General features: G+C 40.5%; 1 protein-coding gene across 1 annotated transcript in view; it reads right to left on the reverse strand.

Annotated features, from left to right (window-relative positions):
- Positions 1-14,639, reverse strand: part of ZNF536 (zinc finger protein 536) — a 334,106-nt gene extending 319,467 nt beyond the window's left edge. The window contains exon 1 of the mRNA XM_035119162.3: positions 14,507-14,639. The gene's annotated coding sequence lies outside the window, so the exon portion shown is untranslated. The remainder of the gene's footprint in view (positions 1-14,506) is intronic.
- Positions 14,640-14,879: the final 240 nt, after the last annotated feature.

The following is a 14,879-nucleotide window of genomic DNA, read 5'->3' on the forward strand; positions in this document are numbered from 1 at the left end:
ATTGCTGTATCTGATAGCATGCAACTATGTTCATTAGATGTAATTTAGCAGGAGAGAAAATGGCAATACTTTTATAACAAGTCTGGGTCAAAAAATGGCTGTTAATTAAACAAGTCATGAAAAATGGGCATTGTGCATGAAATGTCCACCAGATAGCCCACTTTATGATGACAGAAACCTGACCTGACAGAATGCCAAGAGGCGTGATTTATTTATTTTTTGAACTAAATGTTAAATTGGAAAAGCTTCCCAATAATTTAATATTTTATGGTAAGAAATGAGCTAACATATACATACATATACCAAAGTTCCACACCAGCTCTAATGTGCATCTTGCGTTTCTGCACTAGTAAACGGGACAAGTGTGAAGAGCTCTCCCCCACACTGAAGCGGACAGGGAAACCCTCATGAAAGAGCTCAAATCACTGACTGAATGGGCGCCTGTAGAAGCAGAACAGCAGGCTAAGGGATAGATCTGGATCTAGCCACTGTTACACATTTCTCACTCTTATCCAAGTTAGATTACTTCAATGTGCTTTGCATGGGGATGCCTTGAAAGGCTGCTTGGAAACTTCAGCTGGTGAATAACCCAACAGCCTGTGCGTTGACAGGTGCTGCTCACTATTTTGATCACACATACACCAATGTGACATCATCATCTTTCCTTGACTGCTGATCCATTGACTGATTTTTCCAGAGGAAGTATGCCACCACCAGAGAGGGGGGCAGAGGAGGAGGCAGGTTTGCAAAAAAAAAAAAAAAAAAGCAAGGACAGAAACTTTGCACATGCTAATTTACACACATACACATTTAGAAACAATTCCTATAATTTACATAGAAATGCAATACTTCTCACTATACTGGGAAAGACTGTGACCAGGAGAATACACCATTCTGCTGCCCAGGTACAAAGTACTGATAGTCCACTTTAAGGCCCTGCTCTCTCTTCTTAAGATTGTTTTGTTTATTTGTAAACCACATTTGAATCGGACAGTCCTTCAAACAGGGAACTCGTTCAGTCCTTCAGTCAAAAGATGGTCCTCTGACAGCCCTTCACTTAGAAGATTGCAATATATAAATCAGGACACATAGCCATCAGGGAGACACTTGCATAGCTGTCAAGTTCTCCCTTTTTTAAGGGAAATTTCCTTATGCTGAATAGGCTTCCTCGCAAGAAAAGGGAAAACTTGACAGCTATGCACTTGTTAATTATTAATATATTTAGAGATCATATATTAATATATTTAGGGATCATAGGGTTTAGAGATAATTTAGAGATTAATATATTTATATATACAGTATTGGGTTCCATGATCACTGCAGATGGTGACAGCAGTCACGAAATTAAAAGACGTCTGCTTCTTGGGAGAAAAGCAATGACAAACCTAGACAGCATCTTAAAAAGCAGAGACATCACCTTGCGACAAAGGTCCGTATAGTTAAAGCTATGGTTTTCCCAGTAGTGATGTATGGAAGTGAGAGCTGGACCATAAAGAAGGCTGATCGCCAAAGAATTGATGCTTTTGAATTATGGTGCTGGAGGAGACTCTTGAGAGTCCCATGGACTGCAAGAAGATCAAACCTATCCTGAAGGACATCGGCCCTGAGTGCTCACTGGAAGGACAGATCGTGAAGCTGAGGCTCCAATACTTTGGCCACCTCGTGAGAAGAGAAGACTCCCTGTAAAAGACCCTGATGTTGGGAAAGATGGAGGGCACAAGGAGAAGGGGACAACAGAGGTTGAGATGGTTGGACAGTGTTCTCGAAGCCACCAACGTGAGTCTGACCAAACTGCGGGAGGCAGTGGAAGACAGGAGTGCCTGGCGTGCTCTGGTCCATGGGGTCACGAAGAGTCGGACACGACTAAACGACTAAACAACAGAGATCAGGCCTTTCTGACCATCATTTTGGGGAAGAGAATGGGCTCCATCTTCCCTGTTGCCCTGGCAACTGCCTTGTACAGGGTGGCCCAGTGAGCTTCATAGCTTCCAAAAATGACTCAAAAGTTAGGAGAAAAGAATTAGAGGAAAAGAGTCGGAACAATGCAACCAAAAAGCTTTGTAACCCTCAGCCCCTTGCTAGATGCGTCCCATGGACCAGTGTTATCCAATTAAATTATCAGGAGGGTAGAGTGACCTAAATGTAACCTTTTGGTTTTCATTCCTTCTGACCCATTGGCCTATTGAGAAACAGAGTCATAGGCATTATCTCAGTGTTGTTTACTTTAAAAACTGTGAGTTATTTCTAGACCAAATGCACCCAGCTTTGCCTTCTATCCATTGAGTTGCATTAAAGAGCCATCTGCTATCAGAATTTTTTTTTGCATCCATGAAGGTACTTACCGACCACAATAATAATAAAGCAGAATGGTTTAGGTAAAAGAGGCTGGGAATTAGCTCTACATGCTCTGACTTTTAGCTCTTAAAAAGACTTTTCCGTCAATAGCATTTCGTAGGCATGTATTAGAGGGGAGGAATCTTAGCTACACAACTGCTGTTCAAATCAGTGGGAGTCAGGCAACCAAAAACGAATGCAGTGCTTTAAAGGAAAAACAACCGATACTTATTGCTCACATACAGTGGACACTTTCAGACCTAAATATCTTACCCATTCTTACTGTTGTTTAGTTCCCACAGGAGGATCATTAGTTACTTTTATTGCTTTAATCACTTGCCAAATTTGACATTTCAAAACCAGGTCCCTTTCCTACCTCTGGCATTTTAAAAATGGTGTTCTGAGGCGGGGGGGGGGGGACTGAAGATCGAAACCAGAAGAGTGAGTAAGCAGCCATTTTTCTCTCAACACCAACCTTCCCAATCCTCCAGATCTTTTGGACCATCACTCTTGCTATCTTGATCCATTCCAATCAAGGTTTAGTCCTAGCTATGGGACTGAATTGGCCTCGGTGCCCAAGATGGATGACCTTTATTGGGAGAAGGACAACCTTGTTATTCTCACTGGATCTTGAAGCAGCTTTTGATGACATTGACCATACTATGCTACTCAACTAGCTCTGCACTGCTTTACAGTGGTTCCAGTCCTAGCTCCAGGTCATTTTCAGAGGACAGCATTGGGTGATTATTTCTCAGCCACCTATAATTTGTGCTGCAGAGTATCTTCCTGTCCCAAATGATATTCAACATATATATGAAGCCATTAGGAGTAATCAGGGGTGAGGCATCATTAGTACACCAATATTTTCCAACCCTGTTTTTCTGTGACATCTGAATCAAGAGTAGCTGTACAAACCCTGTACTCGCTGGTGGTATTAGAGTCTGAATCCTGGCAAGAGAAGATCGGTGCGTGGGTAGTTCCCAAGACCAGATAACTGGTCAACTGCCTACCTTGGAGAGGGTCATACTGCTCTTTGTACATGCCATATAACAGTTCTGTCATCTTCAAACTTGGCTAAAAGTATTCACTTTGCTTTTTTCTAAAAATGGCACACCATTGTATAACATTATGGTAGGGCTCTTAGGTAAATCTGAGAGTGCATATCGAGAACGCTGTCCAAACATGTAAAATATAAAAGCTTTTAATTGTATGCCTTCAAAGCAGGGCGGGAGTACCACACACATTGGAAAGTCTAATCCAGGCATCCCCAAACTGCGGCCCCCCAGATGTTTTGGCCTACAACTCCCATGATCTCTAGCTAACAGGACCAGTGGTCAGGGATGATGGGAATTGTAGTCCAAAACATCTGGAGGGCCAAAGTTTAGGGATGCCTGGTCTATCCCAAGAATTTTAAGACAAGGTGACGAATAAACAAAAATATAGCAGTCCTGGAATCTTCATTTTACTCTGGTGCTTTCCATATTACTTGGCTAGCAAGATCCAAGGAAACTGAGGGAGCAGGGGACCTAACCCTATAGCAAGTGTGAAACTGGGGTGTGCTTGCTCTTGACCAGCTCCTGGAGCAAAGTCCAGGAGCTGGTCACCCTGAGCTTTTTCAAAGGAGAGAAGGATGTAAGTAAAACAGACAAACTGTGCTATCTAGGTTGCTAGTTAAAACTGGGTAGGATTCAGTCTATGCCTACATAATACCAATCTCCATAATGCCATGCTGTACTTTTTCATGAGAGGCTGTTTTTTAAGCTCCCTCAGGATTCTAAATTTAGGGATATTTTGACTACTAACGCTTGCTTAGTTCATTATTCCCACACCATGCTGAATCTGGAGGGATTTTCATTAGAAGTGTTTAATAAAATATGTGGCTTCCCACCCATTATTTACATATTTTCTTATTGGTCCTGCTCTCCTTTCCATTTTTCCCTCTTCGCACTTTAGCTGAAAACAGCATCCCACTTACTTTGGAGGAGTCCACTGAAATCAAAGGTTCCGTTCTAGAAAAAGTGGGCTGTGGATTGTGGCCTCTGTGGTTTTAAATATAAAGCTACTAATAAATCCTCGAAATCCAGCAGCATAAGATACTCATTACAGGAAAACCAAAAATCTGTAGTGATGGTGTTTACATCACCACATTTTTTTATTAAAACAAGCAGCACACACAAACAAAATGGAAGAAGCGTGTTTGCTATTGGTTTTCAAATAAGCTTCCAATATGATGGTTAAAATTTGATCATAAGCTAAGGGGAAAGTTCTTTTTGCCATCTTTTTTATTTATTTGGGGAGGGCAAAAGAATTGTTCGTGTAAGTTTGAAATGCCTCATTGTCTAAAGAAGGCAATTCATTGTTCACTTTCTGAGACACAAAGGTGCCTTTGTCCTCAATCTTATTCTCTCACACCAGAATATCCTACTACCGGTATTTAAAAAAAAAAAACCCAAAACATAAATGACAACAAAAAATTCAGCTACTCTAAAATCATGGATCTTTATGCTTAGCCAAATTCCTTTTTCAACTATATTAGCTTCTTGGTTCCCATTACCATCTGAATAGTCCTGAAACAAAATGGCTTGTTTGCATGACCAGGAATACCCAAGATTGTTTCAAAAGCAGTTGGCTCCAGTTTATTATCCCTGTCTACAAGGAATTACCGTTGCTTCAGCCATAGATGAGCATTTGTCTTGGGACATTTTCAGGTCACTGTTTTCACAGAAGGTAATTGGGGGTACGGATCAGAATACTATGGACCAGTGATAATAGTCCAGGTAGAGAAGAAAGATGAAATAATTGCTCACCTTTGAATTTAATTATGTTGAGTTAACTCCCCAGATTTATGAGTTCTTTAAATTTCCTTCTCCTACACACAGCCTATAGTTCACCTTTAAACACATAATATAACTGGTGACCAAAGTGAGCTCAAGGTTTGTTGTGGTAAGAAAAATTAATATGTAAAGTGTCCAACCTCTCGTTCTTTATTCTGCTTAATCGCCATCAACAACACCATCAGTATTATTTTTAAAAACCCACATCTCCACAAGAAATACCAGTTTTACCTAAGCACTGGCAGTACATAGTCTATATCCTATAACCCCATGGCATGGGGTGTTCCCACTGTTTTTGCAAATCATTTTATGTAAGACTTAATTCTTTTATTTGAGGATGTTTATGAAGGATTTCATAAACATCCTCAAATAAAAGAATTAAGTCTTACATAAAATGTGGGTGGCGCTGTGGGTTAAACCACAGAGCCTAGGGCTTGCCGATCAGACGGTCGGTGGTTCGAATCCCCGCGACGGGGTGAGCTCCCGTTGCTCAGTCCCTGCTCCTGCCAACCTAGCAGTTCGAAAGCACACCAAAAAGTGCAAGTAGATAAATAGGTACCGCTCTGATGGGAAGGTAAAAGGCGTTTCCGTGCGCTGCTCTGGTTCGCCAGAAGCGGCTTAGTCATGCTGGCCACATGACCTGGAAGCTGTACGCCGGCTCCCTCGGCCAATAAAGCGAGATGAGCGCCACAACCCCAGAGTCGGTCACGACTGGACCTAATGGTCAGGGGTCCCTTTACCTTTATGAAGGATTTGCCAGTGAATGCAATAATTGCATATTTAAATATTTAGGAGAAATGACAAAATCTGATTTTATTTTATTAAGTTCTTCAAATCCTATGACTATGGGAGAAAAGAGAAAAGAGCTAATTGGTGTGCTGACAAACAATTTTCCACCCTTGGTATCTCCAGACATAATATCTGAAGCAAAGGGGGTAAGCATGAGAGCTGAAAGAGTCGCAGCCCACAAGGCTCAATAATACTGGTCTATAGAGACTATTATGAAGCTGCCTAGCGTGCAAATCTCAGAGGGACAAAGTACTGACCTTTGAGGGACACAGTTTTATACAGATCATTTTTCATTGTATCTTATACATTTCTGATAATATTTCACTTTTATTTTATATTTTGAAGAATTTTATCATTTTTGAAGTAATTCATATATTAGAATTGGGTGTGGTTTTTTTAATGTAAGAGTGAGACTGGAGTAAGATTGGAGGTTATGTAATATACATAAAAAGTGAAAATGCACTTTATTTTAAATCTTATAGCCGCATCTTAATCTTATGTAGAAAATGTATTCATTTTAGTGGTGAGCTGTGGCTGATAAAAAAAAAAAGACCATCTGGAGTTCAATACTGCAAACGAAAAGCAAAAAAAAAAAAAAAAAAAGCAAAGGAGAAAGTGAAGCAAGAAAGGTTCTTCCTGAAATACCTTTCTACACAGAAAGCAATAGAAGAGCATGAATATTACTATAGGTAAAGGGGGCCCTTGACCATCAGGTCCAGTCGTGTCCGACTCTGGGGTTGCTGCGCTCATCTCACTCTATAGGCCAAGGGAGCCGGCTTTTCTCCTCAGACAGCTTCCGGGTCATGTGGCCAGCATGACAAAGCTGCTTCTGGCGAACCAGAGCAGCGCATGGAAACACCGTTTACCTTCCCGCCGGAGCGGTCCCTATTTATCTATTTGAACTTTGACGTGCTTTCGAACTGCTAGGTGGGCAGGAGCTGGGATCGAGCAACGGGAGCTCACCCCATTGCAGGGATTCGAACCGCCGACCTTCTGATCAGCAAGCCCTAGACTCTGTGGTTTAACCCACAGCACTACCTGGGTCCCAAATATGACTATACTGTTGTTGAAACTAGCACTGAAAAAGCTGAATGCGGCACTCCTACTATATATGATATAAAAGTTAAGACAAAAGTGTCACAAAGCCGAGATGTTTCTGAAAAACACAGAGACGAAAAAGAGGATGCCAAGAAAAGTAGAATTACTGCAAAGTCTGCAAACAGGGATGGTACTGTGGCTGGCTTGAATTACCCTGCTAGCTGGCCTAACTATTGCAGTGACAAATTGTGACATCTTATAATACAACGGCATTTCCGTGCACTGCTCTGGTTCGCCAGAAGTGGCTTAGTCATGCTGGCCACATGACCCGGAAGCTGTCTATGGACAAACTCCGGCTCCCTCGGCCAGTAAAGCAAGATGAGCGCCCCAACCCCAGAGTCATCCATGATCGGACCTAATGGTCAGGGGTCCCTTTAACTTTATAATGCAACATGGACCATAGCAAGTTGTCTCACGTGATTTTCCCAAAGATTACAAAAACCAAGAGACTGTATATGATTACCATTATTTATTAAATCTGCATACTACCCTTCATCTAAAGATCACAGGGTGGTTCACAACATAAAAATATAAAATGAGAACATAAAACACGTAATAAAACAAACCAACAGTCTCCTCCAAAAAGATACATTTAAAAGGTCATAGAATGTAAATCATCTAAAGTAAGGTTGCCAGGTGTCCCCATTTCCCGGGGACAGTCCCCAGATTTACAAATCAGTCCCCACACAAAATCCATTGGAGCTGAAAAGTGTCCCCAGATTCATTAAAAAAATCTGGTAACCTTAAAGACCTAGTTACAGAAAAAATGGTTTTCATCTGGTGCCTAAAGATATGTAATGAAGGGGCCCAGCGAACCAACACAGAAAAAACCCATTCTCATATTGCCACCTTCTGGACCTCTTGTGGAGGAGGCAAATAAGGGCATGCTTCAGATGATGATCGCTGGGTCCAGGTTGCTTCATATGGTGAGAAGTGAAGAAATGTGTCATCAATGGTTGATATATTCAAGCTCAAAATATGTGGGTTGGGGGGTTGGTTTTTTTGCTGTAAGTTGTTCAATAACAACAAAAAGCTGCATCAACACTATACGGAACAGGTTCAAAGGATTGGAAGGACATTGGACCAATTCTGTCTTCACAGGAGAGGAATACTGACCATTTAGAAAACTATCTGATTTGGGGAGAAACTTGAATTGTGCTTATCTAAAGGGAAAACAATTGATGGTATTAACCAGCAGAAAATTAGGCAAGAAGAACAACATTAGTGACAAATCTTGGAATGCTTGATTGCTTTGCTCAGAGTTCTTGGCATGCAAAACTTGGCATTCTGTGTTACAACTCAAAAGTTGTACAATGCTAGCAATGGATTTGTTTTTAAGTTTGTAGAATATCTAGCCCTTTTTGACCATATAATGAATGAACATTTGCACAGATCAAGAAACAATGGCTCACTTCCTAGGAAAAGATATCCAAAAGGAGCTTATACAGCTTCTAACAGGTGCTACAAAGCAGGAAGTTTGAAAGGAGACTAGGTGCCTTTATGACAGAAACTCTTCTTAGACAGTTTGAGCAGTTGGGATTACCAGTTGAAAATCTGTGGGGCCAGGGCTATGATAATGGGAGTAACATGAAAGGCAAAGAAATGGTCTACAAAAGAGAGTCATGGACATAAACCCACATGCCTTTTTTGTGCCCTGCAATGCACACTTTTTAAACTTAGTCAGTGATGGTGTCTTAGAAACAGCCATACAATCTGTGGAAGAGAGAGTCCAACAGCTATAACAATATACTGTAGTTCCCTATTTGGTTTCTTGTATAATATATACAGTATCAAAAAAAAATCTACTGTAGATCCACTTAATCCTGCAAGAATTTGGAAAAACCATTGATGCACAAGAGAAACAAAGATATTGATATGGAAGATCAGTGCTGTGAAATTATAGCTCAAAGACCTCCAAAGTCTATGACGCCTAAGAAGCACTTCTCTTTCATACCCTCTAACATTTATTTGATGAAAATAGAGACATCCTATTCCATAAGGGTAATTTTACTATTTATATCCCACACATCTCACAGGGTTGTCCCAGCCACTTTGGGCAGCTTCCAACATATATAAAAACATAATAAAACATTTAAAAAAACTAAAAAAAACTTTGCATTGCCTTCAGACGACTCAGGGGTCAGATAACTCCATACCCTCCAACATTTCTCCAATGAAAATGGGGAATTACTTATTCTTGCGATTTAAATTTAGCAGTTTCAGGTTTTGCGAATTTCAATTTTTTCCCACAAGACATGTGCTTTCGAAAGTTGAAGCTAGCAATGTTTTGCAAGGTACAAGCAGTTAGCCTTGCCTAGATTGTGAAATAGTCTGGTACTGGCACTGTCTCTAGGCCTGCCAACCACTGACACGTGGCCCTCAGAAGGTTGCCAGAAGGGGATATGGTTCTTGGACTGAAAAGGGTTCTGCACCCCTGCGCTAACAAGTGGGGGCTTTAGGAACACATGAAAAAAATTGAGTGAAGCAAACACAAATGAAATGAGACAATCCCTCTCATAGGTAATTTCATATAGAAAAACAGTTTGATTTCATTAACAGCCTTGTTAGCAGTCATGACTTAAAGCTGGAATTGCAACCTTGTTTCTTACTGAGGATGGACTCTGAGAACAGATTGCTATTGTGGGATAGATAGATAGATAGATAGATAGATAGATAGATAGATAGATAGATAGATGATAGATAGATAGATAGATGTGTAGTAGTTTTCTTTTTCTTTTTTCTCACCACATGGGCATCTGCTGCAAATGATCAACTTGCTACATGGTTCACTGTTGTGAACTACCACTTGTAAATTATCTTATTTATTCACTCTTTGTCCTCCCAACCCCTGAAGTCTATTTCTCACGTCCCTCCCAAAACCAACCCACTGGGTCATGTTCTCCTCCTTGCGTCAAATAAGCTTCTTTTTGCTGCCACTTTAAGAATGTAAGAGGGAGCCTGTTTTTAAAGGACAGGTCAAGTACAAATCAGATCTGTACTCCAGCTGTCTGCAGTTTTACTCATCTGAGTAAACTGCTCTTGAAAGCAATATGCCTTGTCATTGCTGTTGGGACAAATTACACTGGCCTTAGATTCTGATGCCCTTGTTTGAACACTTTGTGACTTTCAGCTCATTCTGGGTGATGGTGCAGGCAGAGTGAGTTGCGCAAACCAAGCTCCCCAATTTTACACAGATCAGTTAAAACTAGATGAATTAGATGGCAGCAAGAAAAATATGTGTAAATAAAATAAATGCTTGGTTACATGGACGATTTCACAACCAGCATGCTACATTTTCCCCTTTTTTAAAAAACATTAGATTACCGCTAAAATGGTTCCAATTCAAGATCAGGAAAGATAAACACTTTTTTGATTAAAAATAAAGCGGTAGAGTAATTTGATTATAGTTAGAATCAGATACTACATTCTGGAGGAGAACAATGTCTTTGAAACTATACAACTCACCGGCTGCATAACTGTGATTTGCACATTTGAAATGATAAATTTAAGGCTATCAATAGTAAATCAATTGCAGGTAGAGCAGATAAAACTGGAATAATTCATCATATTGCTATATTGAAAACACAAAGAGGACAGAGAAATAATGGAAGGTTTTGACTTTAATTTCAAATCTGGTTTTAGGTTTTTCAAGGACAATCCTTTCTGCAAAAGTTTAACATATACGTAAAAATAATCCATCAGCACATCTGATCCAAATATACTAATGATTTTTATTGGTCAGATCTTGAAAGCGAGGTTTATTTTAATAGAGTATGCATTAATTAACCCAACATGTACTATCTTTCAGCATATCTGGCCAAGTACTTTCATTTACACATGTTTATTGTGAAATGTTTGCATTCCCAACATTTGAAGCCCACACACAGATTATTTCATTCTTTTAGAGCACTTTGCAAAAGTTAAAAGAAGTTATTGTTTTTGATTAATACGGGGTTTTTTTTGGGGGGGGGGAATGTTCCAAAGACCAGATGCTTAGAAGAAACACATTCTTCATTAAAACATCAGAGCTGCATTCATATGAAAATGAAGACCTTAAGCAGAAGTTAAACAGAGCTGACTTTTGATCACTAGGTATTCCACAGAGCGTGAACTTTGTCCACTGTTGCACACAATTCACATGAGCTTTTTTAAAAAACAAAACAAAACAAAAAACATTTTAGCAACCGATTTAATTGTATCAATTTTGTATGTATACCCACAGTAGATTCACAGATATGTGGGGTAGTGTGTTACAGATGGGAGTTCTAAAGCTGTGGTTGTCATCTTTTGATTAAGAAAAGGAAATGATTTCACTAAAAAGACATTCTCTCTTGTGTTGTTTTGTTTTAACTGAGTTTGTACTTTCCACCAAACTGGACATATTTATTGAGTCTCATAAGTTACTTCACGGTTACCAACATCACTGTAATCTCAACAAACTATCTTTTTTCCTGCCAATTATCTAAATATCATAACTATAAAATATCTTAAAACATTCTCTGCAGTGTAAACATCTTAGCTACAAACCCTTAAGTGTAAACAGTATGATGCATCAGAATGATGTTAAGCGATGTTATAAAAACTGCTCTTAAAAACTAAACAAAAATGTTAGGCTTCCATCTGGTTTATGATTTTTCCACTGCAGAACTGCTGCTGTGTGCCAGTTTACTGAACCATGGCTTGCTAAAGAGATTGCTGGGGTCACAGAGAGAGAGAAAACAAAGAGGAGGACTTTAATGCTTGAGGTTTTTCTCCCCTTTTCTCTTGTGTCACCCTGATACATCTCAGAAAGAATTAAGGGTACAACACAGCATATATTACATTTTAATATTTTCAGGTTGTCTGTTGAAAGGATAAGCCTTTGCACAAAGGTGTCGTTTAAGTAATTGTGGTCAGCTCCTTTGTGGCAGTATACCTGTGTTGCCATAACCAAACCAAAACTACTTATGTGCTGTATGTACAGGGTTAAAAACAGACAGTAAAATGAAGATGGGGTGGGGGTGGGGGTTAGTAACAACTCCCAGGCTCACTTTGAAAGCCCTTATTTGAGTCGAAGGGAATATTAATTTAGAAATCCTGAGGAGGTTTCCACTGATCCCAAAGACTAAGGGAATCCACATAGCGTATTAAACTTTTCTACAGGGAGTTGTTAGAAGCAAATGTGATGCTTAAATAGTTTCAGGCAGAGAAATTGATTATCTAATGGCCCGATCCTAAGGCTTGCTGTGCTAGGGAATAAATCCATAGGTTGGAAGGGGACGGCTGCTGTGCTTGTGCAGAATCACAGACCATGACACTGTTTCTGGGACATTACTCAGCACGGCAGGCTACTATGCCAGTGCAAACATTTAGGACTGGTTTGCCAAGCAAGTACGTTGCAACTCTCGAGGTATAAGGAGCTCTGATTTCAAACCTGGGACTCTAGAAGCTGGACCCAGACACCTGACTTTCTGCACCACTGCCATCTGTCAGAAGAGAGTGTTGCTGCTGCCCCACTGCAGGTGGTCAAAAAGCTATAATACCATCAGGAGTCAGGTGATGCAAGGGACCAATGGGGTTCCTTGTGGCCCTTTAAAGCCTGTTGGTTTGCCTCCAGGTCTCCTGGAAGTGGAGACATGAGGGTACTTGAGCTGTACTTCTCACTTCCAAAGTAGTCACATTAATGTAGGGCCTCTTCACTAACTTTGAAGAAGGCTCAGGTCAGACCTCACCTGGAGTACTGTGTCCAGTTCTGGGCACCACAGTTCAAGAAGGATACTGACAAGCTGGAATGTGTCCAGAAGAGGGCAACCAAAATGGTCAAAGGCCTGGAAACGATGCCTTATGAGGAACGGCTTAGGGAGCTGGGTATGTTTAGCCTGGAGAAGAGAAGGTTAAGGGGTGATATGATAGCCATGTTCAAATATATAAAAGGATGTCATATAGAGGAGGGAGAAAGGTTGTTTTCTGCTGCTCCAGAGAAGCAGACATGGAGCAATAGATTCAAACTACAAGAAAGACGATTCCACCTAAACATTAGGAAGAACTTCCTGACAGTAAGAGCTGTTCGGCAGTGGAATTTGCTACCAAGGAGTGTGGTGGAGTCTCCTTCTTTGGAGGTCTTTAAGCAGAGGCTTGACAGGCATATGTCAAGAATGCTTTGATGGTGTTTTCTGCTTGGCAGGGGGTTGGACTGGATGGCCCTTGTGGTCTCTTCCAACTCTATGATTCTATGATTCTAAGGTCAGAGTGAATTATGGAAAAGAAGCATTCTCCCTAGCCCATAAGATAATGGCCATGTCTGGACATAAACAATGGCTAACCATGCAGGAGTGAGCATCCATAGAAATTCTCCCCACTCTTCCTGGATCCTGATGGCTCATGCCGAGAGGAAAACAAACATGATCCCCAGCTTAGCATGACATCTGAACTGGGTTTGTGGTTTGCTTTGCTCCCAATAAACCACAAACTATAGCCAAGGCTTGTTCTTGATTCACTGGCACTGGTTTTATGGGGCAAAATACTCTATGATCTCTGGCATGAACCTATTACTAAGCCAGGAACCATGGTTAGGTTTAGCATGAGCTGAAAGGTGCTGAGAGGAGCAAGGAGGTGGGAGCAGGTACCATTTCATCTGTGCATGGAAAGGCATTGTTTATATTTTCCTATGGGATATGAACAACACAGTCTATGTAATCTCTAATACCCTTTTCATATGTTACACTGGATTTGGAAAGAGGGATACAGAATTGTGTGCCGAAGTCTGCTCCCCCCATGTATTCAATAGACTGACTGATTAAAATACCTGTGTACACCACTGTAAACATATAGAGCTCATCAATCTAACAAGTATATCCATGTGCTTGCTTATGCCTTCAAAATTGTACCATGATGACTTTCCATTAAAACCAGGACTTCCACTGCCTCCAATACAAACACTCATGTATCAGTCTCTCTCATTCTCTCTCTCACCCACCCTACATCTTACTTAATGTGTGCCATTTCATTTCCAGATGCTCCTCACTGCAACTTATTTGGAAGTGGGGACTGGTCTGTTTCGCTATCAAGGTCATAATAATGGAGTGGTTTTCACAGGGTTTCCTCCAGATTTTATGTACCACAAAAATGTGCATCCATTGTGTACCAAAAGAAGAGTTTACATTGTAGAATCTTCTTAAGTCATAAGACCTGTCTGGCTGCAAAATGGTTTTTTTGGCTTCCAAGAGGAAAAGGAAGGATTCTGCTTTCATGGATCACATTTTTTTCTGTTTGCAGCTTTTGAAAAGGCAGCATCTGCATAAGAAAGCTTGTTTTGTTCTCTTTTAACCAAGCAGAGGAATCATTGTACTTATGGAAATATTTATTTCTATTTACACTTTTCCAAACTCAGAATTAGTGGGGGCCCCCATTGACCTAATAGGCTAAGAACACATCAGACTACAGTAGTGAAACACAGTGCAATGTTGTCTTACCTGGGACATATAGAAAGTTGTGGTCTTAGTAGTCTGTACACATGATCAGGAGGAAAGATGTCATCTATGAAAATCCTGGTTCAGACAAGAACTTAAAGCAGGTTGCTTAATCACTCTGCCTCAGTTTTCCCATCTGTGAAAACAGGAAAATAATGAAGTTGAATAAACCATAAAAACAGAGGTGGCAACTGTTGCTCACTTAAGAACCTGATAACAGTTCCACTGTGACAGTAACTGTTTTCTGACCATACGACTTTCCATACTTGAAAATGAAACTAGGGCTTTTTATGACAATGAACACTGAGCACAACGAAATAAATATTTGCCTCAGATCCTTCACTATCACCATCAGGTCTGTTCAACATAAGGCCGG

This window comes from Zootoca vivipara, chromosome 6 (genome assembly GCF_965207765.1).
Source record: "Zootoca vivipara chromosome 6, rZooViv2.hap1.1, whole genome shotgun sequence".
Classification (NCBI taxonomy): Eukaryota; Metazoa; Chordata; class Lepidosauria; order Squamata; family Lacertidae; genus Zootoca; species Zootoca vivipara.